At 39.0% G+C, this 26,443-nt stretch overlaps 1 protein-coding gene across 2 annotated transcripts in view; it reads right to left on the reverse strand.

Annotated features, from left to right (window-relative positions):
* LOC115212092 (DNA damage-regulated autophagy modulator protein 1-like) overlaps positions 1-23,895 on the reverse strand; it is a 202,225-nt gene extending 178,330 nt beyond the window's left edge. For both annotated transcript variants that reach the window (XM_029780928.2, XM_029780927.2), the window contains exon 1: positions 23,574-23,895. The gene's annotated coding sequence lies outside the window, so the exon portion shown is untranslated. The remainder of the gene's footprint in view (positions 1-23,573) is intronic.
* Between the last annotated feature and the right edge of the window lie 2,548 nt (positions 23,896-26,443).

Here is a 26,443-nt window from a genome sequence, read left to right on the forward strand (position 1 = left end):
CGGTAGGTATAAACTCCAGCTTAGCCACACGAGGGAAGGGTTTGTATGGTTTGAACTCGAACCTATAAGCTGCAAGTACTAATTTAATCATTCAGTTAGTTTGTCTCATCAGACATGAGTCGGTCATCTGTGGGGTTTTTTGCTTTCCATTTATTTTTGTTGGTGCAGGACCATTTCGTAAGTCTGTTATTCATTCTATAAAGTATCATTTTCATTTGATAATTTCGTCAATCAATGGTTGGCAGAATAAATAGCGAAGCTCTGCCAGCAGGATGTTAAAATATCTGAGACCACACAAACTGCAATGAATCTGTTGTAGTTACTTGACGTTGCTACCCACCGAGGCAAACGTTGCACCCGATTAGAAAGAGCTTACCGTCCCAAATCGACCCCCCAGAAAGATAGGTTGTTCAGTTAAAAAACCAGATTACCATGTGAAGAAACTAAACATTTAAGTGTGTCATCAGTTAGCTTACACACTGCGTCCTTGTTGCATTTCCTCGTCTCGGGGAAGAAAATCTGTTTTTTTTTTTTGTTTATTTCTTATAAAAAGAAAAGAGTGTTATGTATTTCGTGCTGGTAGTTTGGTATATCAAGAAACCACAGACATAACGTACTCGCTGTTCAAAGTTGCTTGACACCATCCCTTCACTGATCCGGCGGGTTTTATGAAGTGGATGATCGATCGAGTATTCAATGCATTGGTTCTTTACGATGAGACAACCAATATTTATCAGTATCTAAAGAGAAGTTTCGCCCATGCATCATTAGAATAGCAACGAAAATATCTCTCGCAGAGTTTTCTTTATGACAACATGAAGAATCTAATCTTCTGACGGAGAGATGATGTTTTCGCGATTGTGCAAATTAAGTTCAGTAAACTGATGTAGAAATAGTACGAAATTTACGATATAACAACTTAGAAGTAGATAGGGAAATGTATACTTGATAAATAAAAGTCAATAAATATGTCAGATGTCGCGAAGGTTTGATAAACGGCATAGTTTTACTGTCAGAAAACAACCCAATAAAACAAGCAAAAATAAATCATAACTCCTTTTTTTATTGTTCTGGTATCTTTCTTTTATATTGTTTTCTGTGAGTTTGGCACGATATACGTATCGATGACAATATCAAGTGATCCTCGTAAGTGCGTATTTTTATAGAGGGACATTATTCATAAGGCTTTCTCTCTTCCACTCTCTGTTTTTATGTACAGTAGGTTTTTCTTCCTACGTATACTTGAGCATGCGCGCGTGTCCATACACACACTCAATCACTCATCATGCACACAAACACACACACGTGTATCGCGTGTGCTATGTACGAAGTTTGATAGGATTCATCCTTCTGAAAGATATTAACAAGAAATCGAGTTTCATAGTTGGAACCTAGAAAACTTCACAGTGTAGGAAGAATATTAGTGTATTTTGAGACGTATGAAGGAAATGGAATAAAGACTAATGATGTTTCTTCACGAACATAACCACCGTTAAGGAAATGAATTTGCTGAAAATTAACACGCTTGTCTACTTTACCAGTAGTTCCTTCACCGTTTTATCTACAATATATCAGACAAAACGAAATGTTTGTTAAAACTTATGCTGCTTTACTTATTAAATATCCTGAGAACGCTGATGAATGAGTAATATCCATTTCTTTACTACCTACAAGGGGCTAAACATAGAGTGGACAAACAAGGACAGAAAAAGAGTTTAAGTCGATTACATCGACCCCGGTGCGTAACTGGTACTTAATTTATCGACCCCGAAAGGATGAAAGGCAAAGTCGACCTCGGCGGAATTTGAACTCACAACGTAACGGCAGACGAAATACCTATTTCTTTACTACCCACAAGGGGCTAAACACAGAGTGGACAAACAAGGACAGACAAAGAGATTAAGTCGATTACATCGACCCCAGTGCGTAACTGGTACTTAATTTATCGACCCCGGAAGGATGAAAGGCAAAGTCAACCTCGACGGAATTTGAACTCAGAACGTAACGGCAGACGAAATACGGCTACGCATTTCGTCCGGCGTGCTAACGTTCATGACTGAGTAATATCGAATAACTAACGGGAGGTCGGTGGTTTTTATCATACCACTGGGTCTATAGTGTACCTCAGTGATCAACTCACAGGGTTTAGTCAAACGAATCCACTTCGATGCTTATTCTGTCTGTTACTTTTGCCGAGCTACTAAGCTACAGGGACGTAAACAAATCAAAATCGGTTGCCACGATGTCGAACAAACACACAAACGTATGTGTGTGTATACGTGTACCTATACGACGGGCTTCAACACAGTTTCCGTCAACCAAATTCACTCACAAGTCGGCCTGAAACCATGTGGCTGCCAAGAGTTTCTGAGCCATAGCCATAATGTCTGCGCGGGGGGTGGGTTATACAATGATGTGCATACTCATTCTTAACATATTCCGGCGAATTTGAGCGTGAACATGCTAATCGCTTTTGTATTTCGTCTTCGGAGAACAACTTCTTCCTTCAGACAATGTGTATTGATAACATACTCGATTTAGATGTAGATGACTTCGAGACACCAGTGTTTGGAAATTATTGTGTCTCTTCTGTCAAAGCTAACCGCGTCATACCGTCTGAAAGAAGCTGCTCTCCGAAAGCAAAATACAACAGCGATTAGCATAGTCGCGTTCAAATCTACCCGAGTATGTTAAAAAAGAATGAAAGGCAAAGTTGACTGCAGCGGGATTTGAACCCAGATATTAAAAAAGTTGATGCTTTGACGATTCTTCCAATCCACTGCCTTAATTATTTAACATCATCTAAAATTTCTTCCTTAAATAAAACAAAAAAAATTGTCTCATTAATATTATTTATTCCTAATTAAAAACGTAGGTGCACTGGCAGAAATCGTTGGGTAGCGGAAATAAAAAGACAAAAAAAAAGTTACCGCTTTTACGTTGAGTTCAAATTCCGTCGGAGTTGCCATTACCTTTCAGTTCTCTGAAATCGATGAAATAAGTACCTATTTCTATTTCTTTATTACCCACAAGGGGCTAAACACAGGGCGGACAGACAAAGGGATTAAGTCGATTACATCAACCCCACTGCGTAACTGGTACTTTATTTATCGACCCCGAAAGGATGAAAGGCAAAGTCGACCTCGGCGGAATTTGAACTCAGAACGTAAAGACAGACGAAATACCTATTTCTTTACTACCCACAAGGGGCTAAACACAGAGAGGACAAACAAGGACAGACAAACGGATTAAGTCGATTATATCGACCCCAGTGCGTAACTGGCACTTATTTAATCGACCCCGAAAGGATGAAAGGCAAAGTCGACCTCGGCGGAATTTGAACTCAGGTCGACTTTGCTTTTCATCCTTTCGGGGTCGATTAAATAAGTACCTGACAAGTACTGAGACGATTTAATAGGCAATACCCTCTCCACAAAAATTCGTGAAATTATCATAATTTGAGAAATAAAAACGTATTTATTTAGTTATACACTTAAGGTGTTAAACTATCAGAAATTTATATTATGTAACTAAAGGGCATGACTATCTTGACTAAAGGACATGACTATCTTGACTAAAGGACATATCTATCTTGACTAAAGGACATATCTAATTACGTCCCTCAATACTCAGAGTTGATATATTCAAAATCGAGTTCGATAAAAAAAATACACGATACAGTGAGGCACATCTAGTCAGCTATATCCTTCTTTCAACAAATTTGTGGTCTTGTAATTTGGTAAAATAAGCCAGTGTTGATTTATTTAACTCTGTAGGTAACTTGTCAGGTAAGATAACGTTAATCTACGAAGCTGAAGTAAATAAATTGCAAATGTGCTTATTTGTGACTCTCTAAATAAGACATACTTTTGGATGGTTTAGTATCTATGCGTGTGTAAGAGAAAGAGAGAGAACTATAGAGAAAGAGAAAACTAAAGAGAGGGAGAGAGAGAAGAGAAAGAAGAGAGTGTGTACGTATAACTGTGCCTGATTAAGTACCTGTCATTGCACGCAGGTGCTACTTATAAGGTGTTGCTTATGAAATCCGATGTTTACGCTTTATACGAGAAATTGGGTGATGGAGATAGTATCCCCTTCTTATGTAAAACTGAATACAACTGTCTGATTCCGTTTAATATTTCTGCTAGAATGAATTAATGTTTAAAACGTGTGATCATATCAACAGACACGCGTCGGATTCATAGAAACTGCTGAAAACAATATGTCTGCCAGTTGAGAGAAATATTCAATGTTATAAGAGAAGAGTATTTCTACAGTGTGTAGTTTTAAACGCTTCTAATACGTGCCAAGTGGTTTGTAATATCTCTCCGTACAAGCAATACTTGGAATGTATCTTTCATCGTATCAGACTACAGTCGACACTGGATTTCTAATGAATCACTGAAAGAATTTTCATCAGTTTTTTTCTTCTCCTTTTTGCAAAGTGGACGTCATTTTCTTTTCATTCTATTTTGTAATTTTTTAAGACTAATTCTTTCTTTTCTTTTTTTTTTCTTCTCTAACTACATCTATGAATACTGCATTCGACACCTATCTTTTAACAAGTGGTATTAGAATCTCAAACTTTATTGGTATTATAATTATACTTGGGTGCATACTAGCAAACAAATTTTATTCGACTCACACTTTGCTATCTGTTATGGTCCGAACATCGATGTTAGGTTTCTTCAATTTGAGCTCTCTGGGGTTAAGCAATAGCAATAACTTTCCTTGTCGTAACACCAGTACACTCCCGAAATCATTTACGTCAGAAAGTATATATCATTACCACAACCAGCATAGCCACAATACAAGTGTATCCTCTCTTTATTTACTCTTGAATAAGGGGTTAACTTAATTACAACATCCTTCGATCTTATTCAATTTTTTTTTCCTTTAAAATACAATTATCTTTCTTCGTCCATTACAGCCTAGTATTTCAAATATTACAGCAGTCTGTCAACCAGAAATTCAATCGTCCTCATTGAATTATCAATAACCATTTGCTATACTTGTTCATCTCGCTTTGACCGTGCTGTAAAGAACTGGTAGGTAACAGAACAAGGCCTATTGATAAACGCGAGAACGTAGATGTCTCATCCTATCCGTAATAGATTGTACTTCTTCAGACATATCCATACAAATACATTGGACATCTGCAAGTCTACAAACATATCTAAATGGTTCTTAAACAACTGCCGAGGTAAATAGTAGCAATCTTCAGTAAACAGTTACAATCTTCCATATACTTCGCCGTCTAATGCTATTTCGAAAAGAGCAATAAACAGTCTAGACAATGAATAAATGATAGTTTGAAACTATATATGAATAGGGACGATTGTGTGTGTATGTGTGTCGTTTTTTAGTGTGTGTGCGTGTATGAGCATGTGTGTGTCGAAACTGAACTCATACCTATTACTCAGTGAATATCTTTAATTAAGGCAGTTGAGCTGGCAGAATCGTTAACACGCCGGGTAAAAAGCTGAGCAGCATTTCGTCCGTCTTTACGTTCTGAGTTCAAGTTCCGCCAGGGTTGACTTTGCCTTTCATCCTTCCGAGGTCGGTAAACTAAGTACTATTTGAGCACTGGAGTCAATGTAATCGACTTAACCCCTTCCCCAAACTTGCTAGCCTTGTGCCAAAATTTGAAATCAATCTTATAGCTTTAACAATTTCCAAATGTCGTCTCGTCTCTTTTTGCTGAAACATTAAGGTTTTGAAACTGCCCAAAAGCCATTAAAATTAACATGTTTTAGCATGTTTGACAAACATGCTAAAAATAGTTGTCAAATCTCCCTCAAATCTAGGTTTTAAATCAAGAATATCATCCCAGGTATATAGGAAAAACCTGGAACGTCTTTATTTATTGGTTCGATTATAGCTGGAGTGAGTGAGTCTAAACAACAACGTCCAACAGAAAGAAGCAAAGTTCAAAAGTTTAAAGCAGTGTTTGCTATCTGCCACGTGAAATCTGCAGAGCCGCAGCACGGTAGTGGCAGACAGCATTCTGGACGCGTTGAAGAGGAGACTGGAACTCTACCTATGACTCTGTTGTTGTCCTCAACAACCTGCTGGAGAACAATAGGGGAGCTGTCCACGGCTGAAGTTGCAGACCTTCGCTGATTTCGATGTCAGCTTCCTGACGGAGAACGCCCAGGTGATGTCTAATGTTGCCAAGGCCTTGGATAAAATCCAGGGTGAGGACCAGGCCTACCATGGGAGCCTTCTGCCAACTTTAGCAGCTACCGTCATGAAGTTGATGGAGGCCAAGTTCAATCATATGTACTGCAGTTCTCTGATAGACGCAATACTGGCAGGCATCACGAAAAGGTCTGGACTCCTCGTGGAAGACCTGGATTAACAGCTGGCCGCTGCCTTCCACCCCCAAATTTTGCCTGCTATTATACTGCTCCGAGTAATTTCATTCTCCCATCATATCTCATCATTTGTAAATACAGAGGAAAATGGGAGACAGGATGTGTGATTGTTTCTAATATAAGCGCAAGGTCAGACATTGGGGATTAGTGGATTAGTCGATTGAATCAACATCAGCATATGACTGACATTATTTTATCGATCCAGGAGTAGAGTTGTAAACATAATACCGAGGATGAATAATAAAGACTGAGTAATGAAAGACGAAACCTTCCCGGATGTGCTATACTTTATCCTTCAGGAAAGTCGAAAAATCGAATCTGGCAATAGGATGTAGGGATGGACGGAACTAAAAACTTTAATGCCTTTTAGCTTGATGATCCAGAGTTTCTGATCGTTTACCACCTTCACTCTATAACTGTATGAAGAAGTCGGAAATAAAGTGTTGTGTATGAATACATGTATTGTTTGCTTATATGAATGAATCAGAACGGAAATATTGCCTAGATGCATTTGTCTCCAGGGCTTCTTAGTCTAATGTAATCATCTTTCTAAGACAGACGGTGTGTAAGTTGTAAGAGCATTAAGAAAGCGCAAATCTCAGCCAAGGCAACACCAACGTCCTCTCAACGATTAGCCAGAGATGATTTTTAAAATGAGAATATCTGAAATAAACTCGACTGCTCTCACAAACGAGAGTACTAAAAATGACCCTGACCGCTCTCAAAAGTTAAGTAAAAAAAAAAAAAACGGAAAATAATCCAGAATCTTGACCGGTACCGGATCGATCCCAAAATCTAATCAGTTCGTGCCAGTCACGAGGCCTAACATTCCTGAAAGTTTCATCCGCTTAAGAAAGTTTCATTGAAGAGTTTCTTAAGCCAATGATTCTTAACTATTTATGTTCTATAACACCACTAAAGTTATGGAAAGCGCTCACACTTGGCAGCCACTAACACAAAAATGTTGTATACTTGCAGTCTATAGGTCTGCCAGTCGCTTCGTTTTATGGGTCAGCTGTAACGCAGCTACCACTCTTAACGCATTGCGTTAATGTCCGTCGAGGTTATCATTTGCCTTTCATTCTTCCATAAGTACCAGTAATAAACTGGATTCCAGTCAGTCACTGTGCTCAGCGTTTACAAACTCAGTTATGAGTCTATTCACGCAAAATCAATAATTTTGACTTCCCTAAATTATCTGCTAACACCGCACTCCAATCATTTTCAAATGCCGTTCAAGAGTTTGGACCTGGAGATCTCCATTTCCAGCGACTTCGAAGGCCACCTCCCAGTGGTGTCGGGCGTCAACGAAGAGCCCTCGACTACAACAAGACGACCAAAGTTTTTTTTTCCAAGGTCTGGGGTCTCCCGCCCCTAAGCCCTAGACCATCACCTAATCACCCTTACCCGTCTTGTTGCTTAACAACAACAACCATTTTCAAAGAACATCTTGTATGATGCTCTCCTTCCTGATTATATACGCATTGATCCAATTAAACCTTTTTGGTTCTGACTTTGGTCGAGCACAGCAGCAATATTTTGCAGCGTTTAGTGCCGTCGCTGCAATTCGAAGTGCAAAAATCTGCTTCAATAAACTCAGTCCAAGTGGAAGCTAGAACGATGATGATGATAATGATGTTCCACCGAAATTAACTTCGTTTTTTATCCTTCCAGAGCCGATAAAGATACATATTTATCAGAAGCATAGTGGCCCCATTCAGACGACTGATGTTCAAGGTTTACAAAAACAGGACTTCAGTCTGTTCAGTAGACGAAAGATTGCAATTTGCTCTGTCAATATTTATATTTTGTTTAATAATATCCATAGTGATGTATCAGTCTACTTAGTTCTTGATATTTGATCAACACTAGTCGTCGGCAAACGCGTGCGCGCGCGCGTGTGTGTACGTGCGCGATCTGAATATGTTGATAAAATGCAAAAATAAGGCGTGTAGTGAAACAAAAACAAAAACAGGAAATTTCACTACAATGTGACATTAATGTTAATGCATTATAAAGATCTAATACGGTGATAAACATTGCCTCCACACATTCACTACTAATGTGCGATCTTTATACATACATACACACACACACACACACACACACACACACACACACACACATACATACATACATGCATACATACATATGTACGTACGTGTGTCTTTCTTAAGCAGTTTATATAACTGTCCTTATATTCCTCCCTCTCCAACTTCCATTTTCTTTCTCTCAATCCGACTATACAAACATTTCTGAACCTTTCAAAATATCTTGAGGCACGTTTAAGCGTGTGTGTGTATGTAAGCATTAATACATACATATGCGTGAGCGCTTATATGGGAGCGGTATTTTTGTCTTATAGTTTATAACCTAGTTAAGTATCAGAGAGGAAATTAAACGGAATTACGAGCCACATCTTTTCATACGGTTTTCTTTAGTAATGATTAAATCTTCTATCTTTTATTCTTTGCTTGTTTTGCAGTCATTTGACTGCGGCCATGCTGGAGCACCGCCTTGAAGGGTTTTAGACGAACAAATCGACCACAGTACTTCTTTATATTTCTATATCATGGTACTTATTCTATTAGTCTCCTTTTGCCGAACCACTAAGTCACGGGAACGTAAACTCACCAACACCTGTTGACAAGCGGTAGTAGGGGACACAGATACATATACATACACACACACACAGACACACACACACACATATATACGACGAGCTTCTTTCTGTTTCCATCAACCAAATCCACTCACAAGGGTTACTATTATGGCCCACTTTGACAAACCAATAATCCCCCACCGGTTGTCATGCGGTGAGGAGGACAAACAAAGACACACACAATATATATGCATATATATATACGATTGGCTTCTTTTAGTTTCCGTCTATCAAATCCACTCACAAGACTTTGGTTGTTTTTCTTTATTAGAGACAAGAGCTCAAAGAGGATTATAAAAAAAATACAATCAACGTTGTTACGGAATATGAGACTTGAAAAACGTGTAGCTCGACAAAGTTGTATAAAAGCGAAGGAAGAGCGAAGTAAACCAGATATAAATGTAAAATGATATATATACACAATAATTAAATAGGACGTTAATTAATTTTGAAAAGCGTGTAAAACATTTTCGTTTACTCGCCCAAACACGGTTCGGAACAGTATGGCCAGTTTTTGGTCGGTGCCTACTACAATTCTGCCCTTCCATCATTCTTTGTAGAGTTCTGGTGTACCCAAAGACACTTCTTAGAATTTTGGAGCTTTGGTAGGTTAGGCGTAGCCCAATGTATTTGGGTTCTTTACAGTAGCCATATTTTGGAGATGAGCACTTTATAATACGCTGACGTTCGCATGTTTAAAAGCGTCTTCTGAAAACATTTCACCTAAAATTTCGAAAGATGTTTTAATATACATATCTACTAAGGCGGCGAGCTGGCAAAATCGTTAGCACGCCGGGCGAAATGCTTAGCGGTATTTCGTCTGCCGTTACGTTCTGAGTTCAAATTCTGCCGAGGTCGACTTTGCCTTTCATCCTTTCGGGGTCGATAAATTAAGTACCAGTTACGCACTGGGGTCTATGTAATCAACTTAATTCGTTTGTCTGTCCTTGTTTGTCCTCTCTGTGTTTAGCCCCTTGTAGGTAATAAAGAAATAAGAACTGTTCGCATGCCGGGCAAAATAATGCTTAGTCGCATCTCGTCCGTCTTTGCGTTCGGAGATTAAATTCAGCCGAGGTCGACTTCACGTTTTATCCTTTCGGAGTTGATAAAATAAGTACCGATTGAGCACTGGGATCGATGTAATCGACTTACCCTATCCCCCGAACTTGCTGGCCTTGTGCCAAAATTTAAAACCAATATGCATAACTACTGCGTCTTCGCTTCCTCCTGTCATACTGCTGTGAACCTAATGACACTTTCCGGAGGAGGAGGAGTCCCCTCATCTTTTGTCTCGCTTTCGTTGGCATTCACTTTTTGTGGGGAGGGGCACTGATTGCTATGGTTGAGGGATGAGATGTCTAACCACTTATTTCCAGGACTGGGAATTAGGTGGGCTTCGTCATTTCCGGAGCTGTGACGGATAGAGCTCTAGAAACTGGGGTCTGTTGGTCTTGTAGTTTACTCGGGAGCTCACCGCTGCTTTCCTCACTCTTCCACTTTTCTAGCCTTTCCAGTTCTTTGAGGCAAAAGTCCTTCAAATGGCCTTAACTGCCACATATATTACAACTAGACCTTTTGAAATACATCGTCAACTTCATACCCTTTGTTTCGGTGCTCTCAACTCTGGTATGGCCATGTTGCGCGTTCTAGGATTCAAAAGTTCATCCTAACCCCTCCCACATATCGCCTCAAATAACTATTGCGCTAACCACACGTCTATACTGCGAAACAAAGATAACGAGCACGGGTCAACATTGTTGCCAATGCCTTTGGATTTCACTTCTATAATTTTCTGCTCTAAATGATGAAATAGATGTATATCTAACTGTTTCAGCCTGTGTTTTTGGCTGAGTGCCCGGTCCTGAAAGCACAGCAGTCACATAAGCCTTTCTACGATTAATCTAAAAACTTTCTGCCAATATTTCGTGGGGTGCTTCTTCTAGTTGCTCTTAGGAATGGAGGTGGAAACACCTACTAGCCTAGGCATTATCTTTCCTGACTAATTTATTTGACTATGTCTGAATGTTGTCGTCGTTACCGTCAGCATGTAGAATACTTAAACTGTTGGAATTAATTTATTTTTCAATTAACTAGTCATTACTTATTTCTTTTTTGTCGTAGGTGTTCAGTCTACGGTCTAATTTGCTTTTAATGACTTTTTCTTTGTTTTGTGCTCCGACCTATGATCAAAGGTAGTCTAACCATGGCCATCCGTCTTTTGTGACTACATACACAATCCAATATACCTTTTCCTTTTTAAAACGATAAAATGTGATTTGAGAGAGAGGGAGATCTACTGCTATCTCTAACAGTTCGAGCGACAACGTCATGGTTTCTTCATTGGTGCCCTGGGTATTGTACATAAATCAGGTCATTAAGAATGAAGTGTCCGATTTTGAACTGAAAGTTTATTTTACTTTATCGCAACAAAAAGCAATGCACCTAAATTATCAACACAATTTTTTATCTATCCATGAGTGCACAAAAATTGATTTACAAGAGAAAGCTTACAATATAATCAGACACCATGAATTGCATTTCGAAAAGTGATGATGTAACTCTTCAATGTTGTAAAACAAAGAATTGTCAGGATAAAACATTAGAGTTACGACTGTCAAACTTGGTACATAAGGAAATCGGACCTTTCATTCTTAAAGACCTGATACCTGGGTATATGAGGTGATGTATAATAGTGCTATCTTAAAGTATGGGCACACTGGGCAGTTACCCTGGAGCCTCACGAGTCTAAGGGCCCAACTTTGATATGTGTATACTGTGGCGTGCTGTCAATAAATAAATACTACAGGGTCCAGTGTTTCGATTTGCCGGGGAGCCTATAATACTTCCAAGTCGGTCCTGGTATACACTCAATAGGGTTGAAGCTTATTGTAGCAACAAACTGTGTTCTTTCGAATATCTAAGTTATCCTTATTTTTTCCTGTTAAGGGATCAAGTTCGAAACAAGAAGATAAATAAATGAAATAGCGAGATCCAGTACTTTATAAATACGTACAGGCACGTATTTATAAAAAGGAGAAGATTACAGCTGATTGGATTCATCGAGGTATGCATCAGCCGCCTTTATTCTATCCAAAATTACATGCAAAACTCAATATTTGTTGTCTTTTTAAACTCAAGTCAAACAACTCGGATCAAGCTGACAAACATGTGATCAACGCTGTTCAACCTCTAAGCAGAGCATGTTTTCCTCATGACATAGTTTATCAAAGAATATATCATCCAATATGACCCTCCCTTTTTAAAGTTGATAGGGTGTGGTTTCTGATGACATAGTTTATCCAGGAATACATTATCTAGCATTCCCTTATTTATTTATTTTTTTCAAGTCAGTAGAATGCTGTTTGGTATTCAAAATAAGTCGAGCGAATACAAAAAGAGGCTCTCGCAGTTGAAAGCAAAACGTTGGAGGGTGAAAATAAAGAGCTGTGGTGATTTTCCTCCGACTATCAACATCAGTTAGTAAAATAACAAATGCAGTATTCACAAGAGTTTGGTCATTACTCTTGCCCTTTTCAACATTTATTCTCGCCATTCATTGGACTGCAAACATGTTGAAGCATCGTCTTTGAGAGGTATGTTTTTGTCAATAATATCCATGCCAATACTTATTGCATTCTGATACTTCGATCGATTTCTTTTTATAGAACGGCTAAGATTTACTTTTTTGACGTAAAGTGGTGCAATTCGACGATCAGATTTACACCGTTATACACAAATACGAGCATGTGCATAAGTTGATGCTGTATGTGTGTATACAAGCACATATTTACATAAACATATACATAGGCGCAGGCGTGGCTGTGTGGTAAGAAGCTTGCTTCCCAACCACGTGGTTCCGGGTTCAGTCCCACTGCGTGGCACCTTGGGCAAGTGTCTTCTACTATTGCCTCGGGCCGACCAAACCCTTGTGAGTTGATTTGGTAGACGGAAACTGAACGAAGCCCGTCATATATGTGTGTGTGTGTAGTGTGTGTGTATCTCTGTTTGTTCCTCCCCCTCCCTCATCATGGCTTGATAACTTTTAGAATAAGTACTAGGCTTAAAAGGAGTAAGTCCTGGGGTTGATGTGTTCGACTAAAGGCGGTGGTCCAGCATGGCCGCAGTCAAAATGACTGAAACAAGTAAAAGAATAAAAGAATGTATTACGTACAACAGGCTCCCACACAGTTTTCGTTTATCAAATATTACGCACAAGGTATTAACGTAAGGCTACAGTAGAAGATATTTGCCCGAAATGCTGTGCAGTGAGATCGAACCCAAAATTTCCTTGCTGCAATGCAACTTCTAAACCTGCGCACAAAGTTGTTATGAATGAACTATAAATAATTTGCTAAACTACAAGTGAACCTTAACTACAATGACCCCCAGCGTTACAAAAACTCTACTTACGAAATTCTGGACTTAAGAAAATTGTAGAAACTATAAATTTTTGGATACATCCCACAATTCTGCACGTACTCGGATATATTTTAGGAATTTTTGATACAGAAACCGATAAATATACATATATATATATATAAATCTAAATATATATATATATATATATAAATACAGTGTACATTTAAGCACATAAGAGGTATCCGTCATAGGATTCCTTTCACGCTAGAAGGAGCAGCTAAAGTCCAAACAACTATTAGGGATAAAAACTCAAAGAGAATGAAGATTAAAAACATTTACCATCTATTTCCTGAACCATGGTTTCAGACTTTTTTTACTGCTAAAAAAAGTTTGGAACCATGGTTCAGGAGAGTTTTTATCCCTAGTAGTGGTTTGGACTTTAGCTGTTCCTTCTAGCATGAAAGGAATCCTATGACGGATACCTCTTATGTGTTTAAATGTATTTATATGAATAATATATAGTCCATTGACTAATTTTTCTACACGCTAGGCCACTGGTAGTAAAAATTTATAAAATTTTTATTACCCTGATATTATTAATTACACACACACACACACACACACACACACACACACACACACACACACCACACACACACACACACACCACGCGCGCGCGCGCATTAATATTCTCTATTCTTATTGTGCTTTTTACACATTCTGATCGATCCATCATCATCATCATCATTGTTCGACCGTGGTCGAGACAATGGAATTTACCATGCTACGCCAGACTTCACGGTCCATCATGGCATTACGGAGGTCCTGTTGCTGGATGCCTGTATCCCTGGAGATTACGTGAGGGTAGGAGAGTGTGCGCCCTCTGGTATTGCGAGTAGATGGCTTCCAGAGGAGAAAAGTAGAAATTACCTCTTTTTCAGCTCTACAACAATGTCCAGCAAACTGGACATGTGCTAACAAATACATACATGTGCTAACAAATACCTCCTTTCGACAATGTAAGCTTTCATTCAATCAAGACACCTTTGGCCTGACGAGTAGCCTGCAGTATACACCTCGCTAAGATATTTAACCACTTCCGAGGTTCCACTCGCAATCAAACATATACAACTCGGATCTTATCTACTCCATTCCTTAACTTTTGTATTCGTATTTGCATACACGGCAACCTTGGTCGCCTACCGTGAAATATAAAAAGGACTTTTTCAGGTTATCTTAACCCATATTAACCCACTGTCCTCGTTGATTTATTTACTGCAAAAGAGGTTAACTGGACGCAAAATAGTGCTTGTACTTATTCAACCATTGTATTTGGTTTATTTACTGCAATAAATGTTAACTGGACGCTTCCGTATGTTTGTTATCCCCATTTATATAACTATCTTCAAAATTTCGACAGGGTTAACCTGGGTTAAGATGGGTTAATAGAAGTAGGAGTAATGAATGGCCAAAATTTGGGGGAAGGGACGGTCATAAAACATTAGTATTTGAAGTCAGGTCAACACACATTCCCATATTCGCATAGCTCATAGGTTAGATATTCTCCAACTGTTGTACTGAAATTTGATATGGGCCATTTATACGGATGGTTAACCTATAATATCTGGTGATTGTTGCTATGAAGCACTTAGCTGCAAACATGAGTTGCGGCATCACTGGTGCCAAGCTGTATCGACCTTTGCCTTTCCCTTAGATAACATCAGTAGCGTGGAGAGGGGAAGCTGGTATGTGTGGGTGACAACTGGTCTTCCATAAACAACCTTGCCCGGACTTGGGCCTTGGAGGGTAACTTTCTAGGTGCAATCTCATAGTCATTCATGACCGAAGGAGGTTTTTATATAGTGAGAGAGAAAGAGAGAGACGGAGAGAGAAAGAGTGACACAGCCAAAGGGACAGACAGACAGACAGACAGATGGAATAAATTGCTTTTAGAAATAATTTATTTTCACGATCATCTTTCCTGTCAATCACCACCATAATTTTATTGAACGTACTTAATTTTATTGACCGTACAGTACATATAGTATACAGCATCACACTTGTTCAGAATCGTTAGAAAGAGATCCTCTGTTCGAAGTGAAGGCAATAAAACCAGAAGGTATCGTAGAGATTACGTTGGACTTGATGCTTAGATACAGGAGAAAAAAAAAGTCTACTACATTCCCAGAAAAGAAAAATTAAAATTTGCAACGTCTATAATAGGAAAACTATATGACAATAAGAAAAATTAGGTCAAATAGCGAGGCAACTACTCCCTTAACTGTCCAAGACTCCATGCATCAACAGGAACGGCATCTTGGTGTGTGGGATAACGATCAGACTAGATGTAATGTGTCGAGCCAATAATCACAATTTTTATTCAAGTTAAAAGCTAAAAATTTATTCCTATCTCTTCCCTAATAATATTTCTCTTCAAATGATTGTTTTGTATGTGTACCGTACTCATATATATATATATATATATACATACATACATACGGGGTGGTCCAAAAGTAGGTTTACAGTTATTCAACTATCTCTTTCGCATTCATATATCAACAGTTTAGATCTTATAAAAAAAATGAAAATATTATTCTATGGTAAATTAATTTTGTCAAGCTTCTTTTCCAGTTTGTAAGATACAAATTTAAATGTAATAAAATGTTTTTAAAAGAAATTTAAGGTACCTACGTGATAACTGTAAACCTACTTTTGGGCCGCCCTGTATGTATGTATTTATGTTTGTTTTATGTTTTCCAGTTTCAGCTCTTGAGCTGTGGCCATGCTGGGGCACCGCCATTTTGTTAAAAGATTGGTGTTCAGTTATATCGAACAGGCTGCCAGCCGACGACTATTCACAGGCGCGATCCCACTACTGCTCGACACGGAGTCTTTTGCCTGCTGCGTTTCCGCCCTGGGCCGAAGCGACCCTCCTTAGACAACCTGGTCCTGATGAGCTCCCTCTCCAGCACCATATTGATGCCGAGCTTAGCGCGGAGACCCGATCGCCATAGAAGACCGACTACCAGTACTCCCATCCTCAAACCGGTCAACCAACCAAGCCTCCGAGTAGCTGGATTACAGGAGCACGACACAACTCCCAGCAAATATATTCTTTTGTTTCAGGCATTTGACTACGACCATGCTGGAGCACCGCCTTTAGTCGAACAAATCGACCCCAGGATTTATTCTTTGTAAGCTTAATACTTATTTTATCTGTCTCTTTTGCCGAACCGATATATATATATATATATATATATATTTACGGCTGGCTTCTTTCAGTTTCCGTCTACCAAATCCATCCACAGGCCTTTGGTGGGCCCGAGGCTATAGTAGAAGACACTTGCCCAAAGTGCCACGCTGTGGGACTGAACTCGGAATCATGTGGTTGGGAAGCAAGGTACTTACCACACAGCCACTCCTATATATACATACGACAGGCTTCTTTCAGGTTCCGTCTACCAAATTCACTCACAAGGCTCAAGGTGCCACGTAGTGGGGATTGAACCCGGAACCATGTGGTTTGGAAGCAACCTCCTTACTACACAGCGTACATATGATGATTTAGTTATATTGTAAATAGTTATTTAATACGTAATAAAGAGTAACCACCACCACCACCACCACCACCACCACCACCATCACCATCATCATCATCATCATCATCAGAAGAAGGAAGAAGAAGAAGAAGAAGAAGAACATCTTCGGAACACATGAAAACCTTTGGGGAAATGAGCATCACGTTACAGAATGCTATGTTGCGACAAAGTTTTCAGAAACGCAGCACATCCGTAACGCGGGTAATTCAAACATATCACTGCACATACACACATGTATTGTATACATCCAAGCATTTATATATATATGACAACGAAAAAGTGTCGTTGGTTGAGATCAACCCTCATCGTGTGCACATTGGCATATATGTTTTGTTTACTATCTATAAATGCAATTGGCCACCAGTTGCCCGTTGCTCATCCACTGATGTCTGCTTACAGTAATCCCTCGCCACATTGCGGTTTACTTATCGCAGTTTAATATTTAAGCTTACGTCGATTCCTCCGTGCTGTTGTTTTGTATTTATAATAAAATAGATATATAATAAATAATAATATATATATACGATATAGTACTATTTCTACTTCGCGGATTTTCACCTATCGCGGGTGGGGATGGGGAACGTAATACACGCGATAGTCGAGGGTTATTGTATTCGATCGTTGTGTGTGCATATGTGTGTGCTTGCACGTATGTATGTATATATATATATATATATATATATATATATATATATATATGCATGTGTGGGTGCATCTATATTTATGCATATGACTGTGTATATATATATGTGTGTATATATGACTCTTTGACTTGTTTCAGTCATTTGACTGCGGCCATGCTGGAGCACCGCATTTAGTCGAGCAAATCGACCACAGGACTTATTCATTGTAAGCCTAGTACTTATTCTATCGGTCTCTTTTGCCGAACTGCTAAGTTACGAGGACATAAACACACCAGCATCGGTTGTCAAGCGATGTTGAGGGGGCAAACACAGACACACAAACATATACACACACATACATATATACGACGTACTTCTTTCAGTTTTCGTCTACCAAATCCACTCACATGGCTTTGGTCGGCCCGAGGCTATAGTAGAAGACACTTGCCCAACACACAGCCACTCCTGCGCCTGCTTACCACACAGCCACTCCTTCAACACCCGTATTATAATTTTAATATAAATTACCCATTATGGTGTTTTTAGTATGCTGGCCACTGATAAATTCATTAAATAATGATTTCATCCTTACCAACCACATGGTTTGGGGTTCAGTCCCACTGTGTAGACCCTTGGGCAAGTGTCTTCTACTATAACCTCGGGCCGACCAAAGACTTGTGAGTGGATTTGGTAGACGGAAACTGAAAGAAGCCCATCGTATATATGTATATATATGTGTGGGGGGGTGTATGTTTGTGTGTCTGTGTTTGCCCCCCCCCCCCCCCCCAGCATCACTTGACAACTGATGTTGGTGTGTTTACGTCCCTGTAACTTAGCGGTTCGGCAAAGGAGACCGATTGAATAAGTACTAGACTTACAAAGAATAAGTCCTGGGGTCAATTTGCTCGACTAAAGGCGGTGCTCTAGCATCAAACACGACGCATGAGCGCTATGATTTTACCGAACGACCTGCACAAATCGACGGTGTATGAACAAGCGCATGCGTCAGGTGTGGAAGTGATCGCAGAGCAACGAGAGATGAAATGTTCTCTCAATAACAAAACGCACCACCCGGTCTAGGAATTGAAATCACAATCTAGCGATCATGAGTACAACACCCTACACACTAAGCAGTGTGTATATCTATATACAGGGTGTCCCCAAAAAATGTATACACTTGCTGCAACAGTCTGTCATGCCAAGCATTAGAGAGGACTTTGAACAGGAAGAGTTTTATTTCCAGCAAGATGGGGCACCTCCACACTACCATCGCGATGTTAGATCCTTTCTTGATGGGATCTTGCCAAGCAGGTGGATTGAACGGAGAGGTTTTGTCGAATACCCTCTACGTTCACCAGACCTCACACCACTAGACTTCTTTTTATGGGGATACCTAAAGGACAAAGTCTACGCACAGAAACCTGCAACAGTCGTTCAATTGAGGGCAACCATTGAACATGAATGTACGAATATCCCAAGGGAATTGTTCCATGATGTGTGCCATTCCATCGCTTCGCGTTGTCAGCAGTGTCTGGAGCAGAACGGACATCAGTTTGAGAACATGCGATAACGAGACAATAGAATGATATTTGTAAATTCTTTTACATGTTGAAAATTATTCGAATTATAATAAACCCTAAATTTACAATTATTTAAGGTGTGTATACATTTTTTTGGGACACCCTGTATATATATGTGGGTATGTGTATGTGTGTGTGTAATACAAAGATACAAAGAGACTCCCAAACATTCGCAAAATGGCTTGTTCCCAGCATAGGCATACGTCTGCGAGAGTGTATATGTAGTTCGTGTGTGTGTGTGTGTGTGTGCTAGTATATAAGAAAATATCACGGAAAGCAGTGTAAATAACGGACAGTCAAGACTATTGAAAATGTTGCAAGACACAACGAAAATGTTATGAAAATAAAATTAAGAAATAAGTGGAAATTATACGGGTGAGTGTGTGAAATTATAAGGCACGAAAAGAAAATGACTCTCCCCCAGGCACAACAGAATATGCTTCAGCACACGAACTCACATAAAGAATCTTGCAAACAAAATCCAAAAACGAAATAATGGAATGCTTTAAAAATATACAATAGGCGCAAGAGTGGCTGTGTGGTAAGTAGCTTGCTAACCAACCACATGGTTCCGGGTTCAGTCCCACTGCGTGGCATCTTAGGCAAGTGTCTTCTGCTATAGCCCCGGGCCGACCAATGCCTTGTGAGTGGATTTGGTAGACCGAAACTGAAAGAAGCCTGTCGTATATATGTATATATATATATATATATATATATATATACAGCATGGCCACAGCTCGTGAGCTGAAACTAGAATCAATCAATCAATCATATGTATGTGTGTTTGTTTGTGTGTCTGTGTTTGTCCCCCTAGCATTGCTTGACAACCGATGCTGGTGAGTTTATGTCTCCGTTACTTAGCGGTTCGGCAAAAGAGACCGATAGAATAAGTACTGGGCTTACAAAAATAATAAGTCCCGGGGTCGAGTTGCTCGACTAAAGGCGGTGCTCCAGCATGGCCGCAGTGAAATGACTGAAACAAGTAAAAGAGAAAGAGTAAAAAGAGTAAAAGCTTCGTGACTTCCCGAGTTTATTTACTCGCTTCACGAGAGGTCGTCTTCGCGGTCGCTTAGCCTGCTAGATGTAGCAGCTAAATCTCTTCTCAAGTCAAACAGCAAAATGAAGGTAGACGGAGACACCTTGCAGTGCTTGATATTTAATAAATGAATAAATATGCTTTTCTACAGTAGGCAAAAGGGCCCGAAATTTTTGGGGAGTGAAGGCAATCGATTAGATTGACCCTAGTACATAACTGGTACTTAATTTATCGACCCCGAAAGGATGACAGGCAAAGTCGACCTCTGCGGAATTTGAACTCAGAACGTAACGGCAGACGAAATACCTATTTTTTACTACCCACAAGGGGCTAAACACAGAGAAGACAAACAAGGACAGAGAAACGGATTAAGTCGATTATATCGACCCCAGCGCATAACTGGTACTTATTTAATCGACCCCCGAAAGGATGAAAGGCAAAGTCGACCTCGGCGGAATTTGAACTCGGAACGTAACGGCAGACGAAATGCCGTTAAGCATTTCGCCCGGTGTGCTAATGTTTCTGCCAACTCGCCGCCGTAATAAACGAATAAATATATAAACATGATGTTCACGGTCGGAACGTCTTTCTCCATGAATCGGTCTTCCCGGCTATACCTGACCAAGGCTAAAGATCAAAATATTTTTCGTGGAGCCAACGAAGATCACTCGACCAGTTAAAAATAGCAACCAAATCTCCCACAGATCTTCATTATACCATCTTAATAGAAGGGATGCACGTTGGACAATATAATCACAGATATAGAAAGAAAGAAGGCAAAAAAGGAGAGAAAGAAAGAAAGAAAGAAGGCAAAAAAGGAGAGAAAGAAAGAAAGAAAGAAGAAAGAAAGAAAGAAAGAAGGCAAAAGAGAAAGAAAGAAAGAAAGAAAGAAAGAAAGACGGCAAAAAGAGAGAAAGAAAGAAAGAAAGAAGGCAAAAAGAGAGAAAGAAAGAAAGAAAGAAGGCAAAAAGAAAGAAGGAAATAGGAAGGAAGGAAGGCAAAAAAGAAGGAAAGAAAGAAGGAAGGAAGGAATGCAAGAAAGAAGGAAAGAAGGAAGGAAGGAAGGAAGGAAAGAAGGAAAGAAAGAAAGAAAAAAGGAAGGAAAGAAAGAAAGAAGGAAGGAAAGAAGGAAAGAAGGAAAGAGATGGGATGAGCACAGCTGGAATATATAATAAAGTCTGTCTTGTCTGCTCCAACGGGGCTGACCTTAAGGACAAACAAACCGCAAGTCGTTTCATAGATATGCTCTGCTGTGAGTATGTGTTTGTGTGTGTGTGTGTGTGTGTGTGTGCTCGTGTGTATGTGTGTGCGTGCGAGCGAGTGTGTGTGTGTGTGTGTGTAGTGGGGAAATTTCATACCGTGTCAAGACAACAGCAGAAAATCAGTGTAGGGATGTTTATGGACCACTCTGTGAAAAAAAGATTGGTTAAAAAAAAATGTGAGAATCGTAACGTTCTTAGATTTATTTACACACACACATACACACACACACGTGTTGTGCTCTTTTTTTTTTTTAGAATGTGCAACAAATATGTGCGCATATGTATGTGTGTGATGGTACATATATATATATATATATATATATATATATATATATATACACACACACAGGGCTGTATATATGTAAAGTATATTACATGCAGTATATGCAGATATAGATATGACTCTCGCCATATCGTTATATATATATATATATATATATATATATATATATATGTAATATATATATATATATATTAAGTGTGGTCTCCAGCATGGCTGCAGTCAAATGACTGAACAAGTAAAGAATATATATGTATATATATATATATAAGCAAACTAGCTAGTTGTATATACATACACACACACACACATATATATATATATATATATACATGTATATACATATATATTTGTATATACATACATACATACATACATACATACACATGTATATACATATATATTTGTATATATATACATGCATACATAATATATATATATATATATATATAGAGAGAGAGAGAGAGAGAGATAGATAGATAGATAGATAGATAGATACACATGTATATATATATTTGTACATACATATATATATATATATATAATATATATATATATATATATATAGAGAGAGAGAGAGAGAGAGATATACACATATATATTTGTATATACATACACACACATACATGCGTGTGTATTTGTAGAGTGAGAGACGGGGCGAGAGAGCGACAGAATGAAAGAAATGAGAAATGGAGACGAAGATTTTTTTAAAAATGAGAAAAGATATAGGTGTAGAAGAAGAGATAATCTTTTTCTTTTATCCTCGCAGGGGAACGATGGACGAGGGGACACAGATAAATACAAAGAGTTGAGTTTAAATAAATCACAGATGCCTTCCTTCCATTATAATCCCGCCCCAAATAAAATAAAAAATTATGACAATGTTAGCCGTCACACACATATGTGTTGTGTGTGTGTACATGCATATATGCATATGGATCAATATGTGTGTGTGTGTATACTAGCATGTGTATGTCTGTCTATACGTATGTTTGTGTCTGTCTGACGTCTACCATGAGTAGTACTCGGCCTAGTTTGTTTTCGAATTTTCCTATAAATTGTTGCCTTAGTATAAAATGTGACTACTGCCACATGTGTACCGGCATTGTGTGTGTGTGTACGTAGTTGTGTGTGTGTGTGTGCGTATATATATATGCACACACACACACAAATACACATTCGCGGATATCTGCTTATACATGGAACATGTGGTAATGAGCATTCCCACTCTTGTTTACAGGACTCCCACGTGAGTCTTTCGTTTAAAATATCTATGGTCTCAGATTCCGAATGGCAGTGGCTATCTATCCCATTTGCTATTTGTTCCCAAAGACTGAAGGGTCCATTTCTAAGAACCAGAGCGAAAGAGAGTATGATAGATAAACAAATAGATACGCCGACGGACAGATAGATCGTTAGGCAGACAACAAGATAGATAGATGGATAGATAGATAGATAGATAGATAGATAGATAGATAGAGGGATGGATAGAGGGATGGATAGATAGATAGGTAGATAGAAGGATGGATAGATAGGTAGATAGATAGAGGAATAGATAGATAGATAGATAGATAGATAGATAGATAGATAGATAGAGGGATGGATAGATAGATAGACAGATAGATAGATAGATAGATAGATAGATTTCTTGAGGTACAGAGAGCGAAATATACAACATACGATATTTATAAAATCAACTAAAAAAACTACGATGACTATATATATATATATATTATCGATGCTTTGATTTTTTCATTTTCTCTCTCTTAAGATAACTTAAAAGTATAAAACTAACCTTTATGATGATGATCGCTAGATGGGGCGGTAAAACTCCATGTCACCGGATAAAAAGCATTTTAGAAACTGGTAATAGTTGTTTAAAGGGCTGGAGCAACGGTTGCGATGATGCTTCGCATAGTAGTTTCTTCATACTAGCTGGGCTTTTCACGATAGCATCACTGCTTTCCAGACGCACACACATACAGTTAGCTTGTTTTCACACTATCGCTGAAACCCCCTTACCATCGCGGTAAAGAAACATATAAAAGAAGACGAAAAAAACTGGAGGAACACGCACGCACGCCGTACGCGCAAGCGCAGATATCCCCTCCAACCGCACGTACTAACATACACACTAGCGTACACTGAAAAATACTGATAAAATACGCTCACAAACACATATTTATTTATCTCTCTTGCATGCATATATATATATATGTGTGTGTGTGTGCCACACATACGATAGTGACGGCTCTCTTCATCTAAGAGAGGAATGGGTTAGAAACGCATCGCATTTGTCAGCAGCGCAAAGATTTTGAAGATACATTTATGTGCGGTATGTGTGCGAGTGAGTAATAACTGTTCTGTGGTGTGTGTGTGTGTGTGTGTGTGTGTGTGTGCTTGCGTTCGTTTATGAATCCGTATATGCGTTCGCATGTGTCTTCGTGTATACGCGTTTATTTGAGCGGTGGTGTTTATCTACGATTTCGAACGTGAACGTGTTACGCTTGTACACAAATACCCACACACGTTCATGCGTGCGTGCGTGCGTTCGTGTGTGTGTGTGTGCGTGTGTAAGAGTGTGTGTAAAAGTATGTGCGTGTATGTGCATACATTGTTTATGCAATACATATATACATATACACATACATACATATATCTATGTGTGTATACGAGTTTATGTGAGTGTTTGTGTTTAAGTTATGTTATATATGAATGAATACCTAAGCATTTATACGCATGTATGGATGCGTTTTCCGTGCGCGCGCGCGCGCGCGTGTGTGTGTACGCGTGAGGTGTCTGCGCTTGTGTATATGTGTATGATGCATGAATCGTCTAGTTATGCGACCTATTTTCGCAGAACAGCTGATTACGGGACAAAAGGATTTTCCTCCGCCGCATTTTAAGATTTATTTATCTAAAGCTACCTAACAATTCCAACCACGATCTAATCACAACCACTAATTCACTACGCACACACACACACACACACACACACACGCATACTCTCTCTCTCTCTCTCTCTCTCTCTCTCTCTCTCTCTCTCTCTCTCTCTCTTTGCCATGTAGAAGTAGCGTCCCGTTTTGCGTATGTTCTTTAAGAATGATTCCCTGTTCACAGAACAAGCAAGCTAGCAAGGCGGAGGTTTTCACCTCTGATTAGCAATGGGTTTTTCATATTATGGATAGATAAAATTACACAATATATATACGAAAAAATAGTAACGGTTTCAAATGTTGCCACAAGGACAGCCGTTCTGGAATGGGGGGGGGGGAAAGAGTCAATTATATCGACCCCAGTGTTCAACTGGTATTTATTTTATGGACCCCGACCGGATGAAAGGCAAATTTAATCTTGGCAGAATTTGAACTCATATCGGAGCGACGGGCGAAATACCGCTAAGTATTCGTCTAATGTGCTAACGATTCTGCCAGCTCACCGCTTCTATATACGAAAAAATAGTAATAATAATTATTTTAACTGAGGGCACAAGGTCTAGAATTTTGTGCTCAACTGGTATCTGTTTTATCAACCTCCGAAAGGATGAAACGCAAAGTTGATTTCAGCGGAATTTGAACTTAGAACGTAAGGGGTTAGATGACGTGCCGCTAAATATTGTGTCCGACGTGCTAACTATTCTGCCAGCTCATCAAGCAAAGAATAGAAAATACCCAGTATGCAGGGTCGGTTTAAGGTCAAATGCAGCCCTAAGCAGACAGCCCAATTCTTGTCCCTGTTTGACCCTTTCATAATCAGTGTTAAATGTAAAATTATACGGTGGGAATACATTTTTCTTCTAGGTCATCTCCAGATCAGACCAGACCACACTTCCCACCATATGTTGCCAGGGGAGCCTTTAGATTCGGTCGAACCTTCCCACCCTCAAATATAATTATCATCTAGCATTTATTTTTAATTTAGTATTTTTCACTAATTTGACGAATTAGTGATCTAGTTTAATAATTGGGAAATCCTTCGGTTGAAATCTTGGCTGCCCCCTTGAAACCCATTAACTGTATGAAATATAACCAAACCTGTGTATATATATATATATATATATATATATATATATATATATATATATATTATATATATATATATGTTAATAAAATAGAACATATGCATATATATAAACATATATGTACGTACCTACCTCTACATGTACATATACACGCATATATGTGTACAGGACACCAAAAAGACGTCGAACACATAGAGAGACGAAACACATAGACACAAACCAAGGAACAATATATATATATATATATATATATATATATATACAAGAGCTCGGGAACGGAGGGTGCATATGCACCAATGATAACTGCATGGTATGTAGGATTAGTCTTGGCATTAACTGTAGAACTAGAGATGTAGTCTACAGCATACGATGCATAGAAGGTGCTTGTAAAGACACGAACATGGTATGCATAGGGGACACATCTAGGAGCATCGCGGAAAAACTAAATGAAAATTTGAGACAATATGACGACAAAAAACAGTCCTCCTTACTCTAACAACATGCTAAAGACCAATATGGAGGCAACCTGGGTCAACTTGACATCCGCATAATAACCAAATACCCGAAGGACCCAACATTCAGACAAATACAGGAGGACGTCCTCAAAAATGAAACATCCCCAGTACTAAATAGGAAATATACGT

Source organism: Octopus sinensis, linkage group LG5 (genome assembly GCF_006345805.1).
Source record: "Octopus sinensis linkage group LG5, ASM634580v1, whole genome shotgun sequence".
NCBI classification, from domain to species: domain Eukaryota; kingdom Metazoa; phylum Mollusca; class Cephalopoda; order Octopoda; family Octopodidae; genus Octopus; species Octopus sinensis.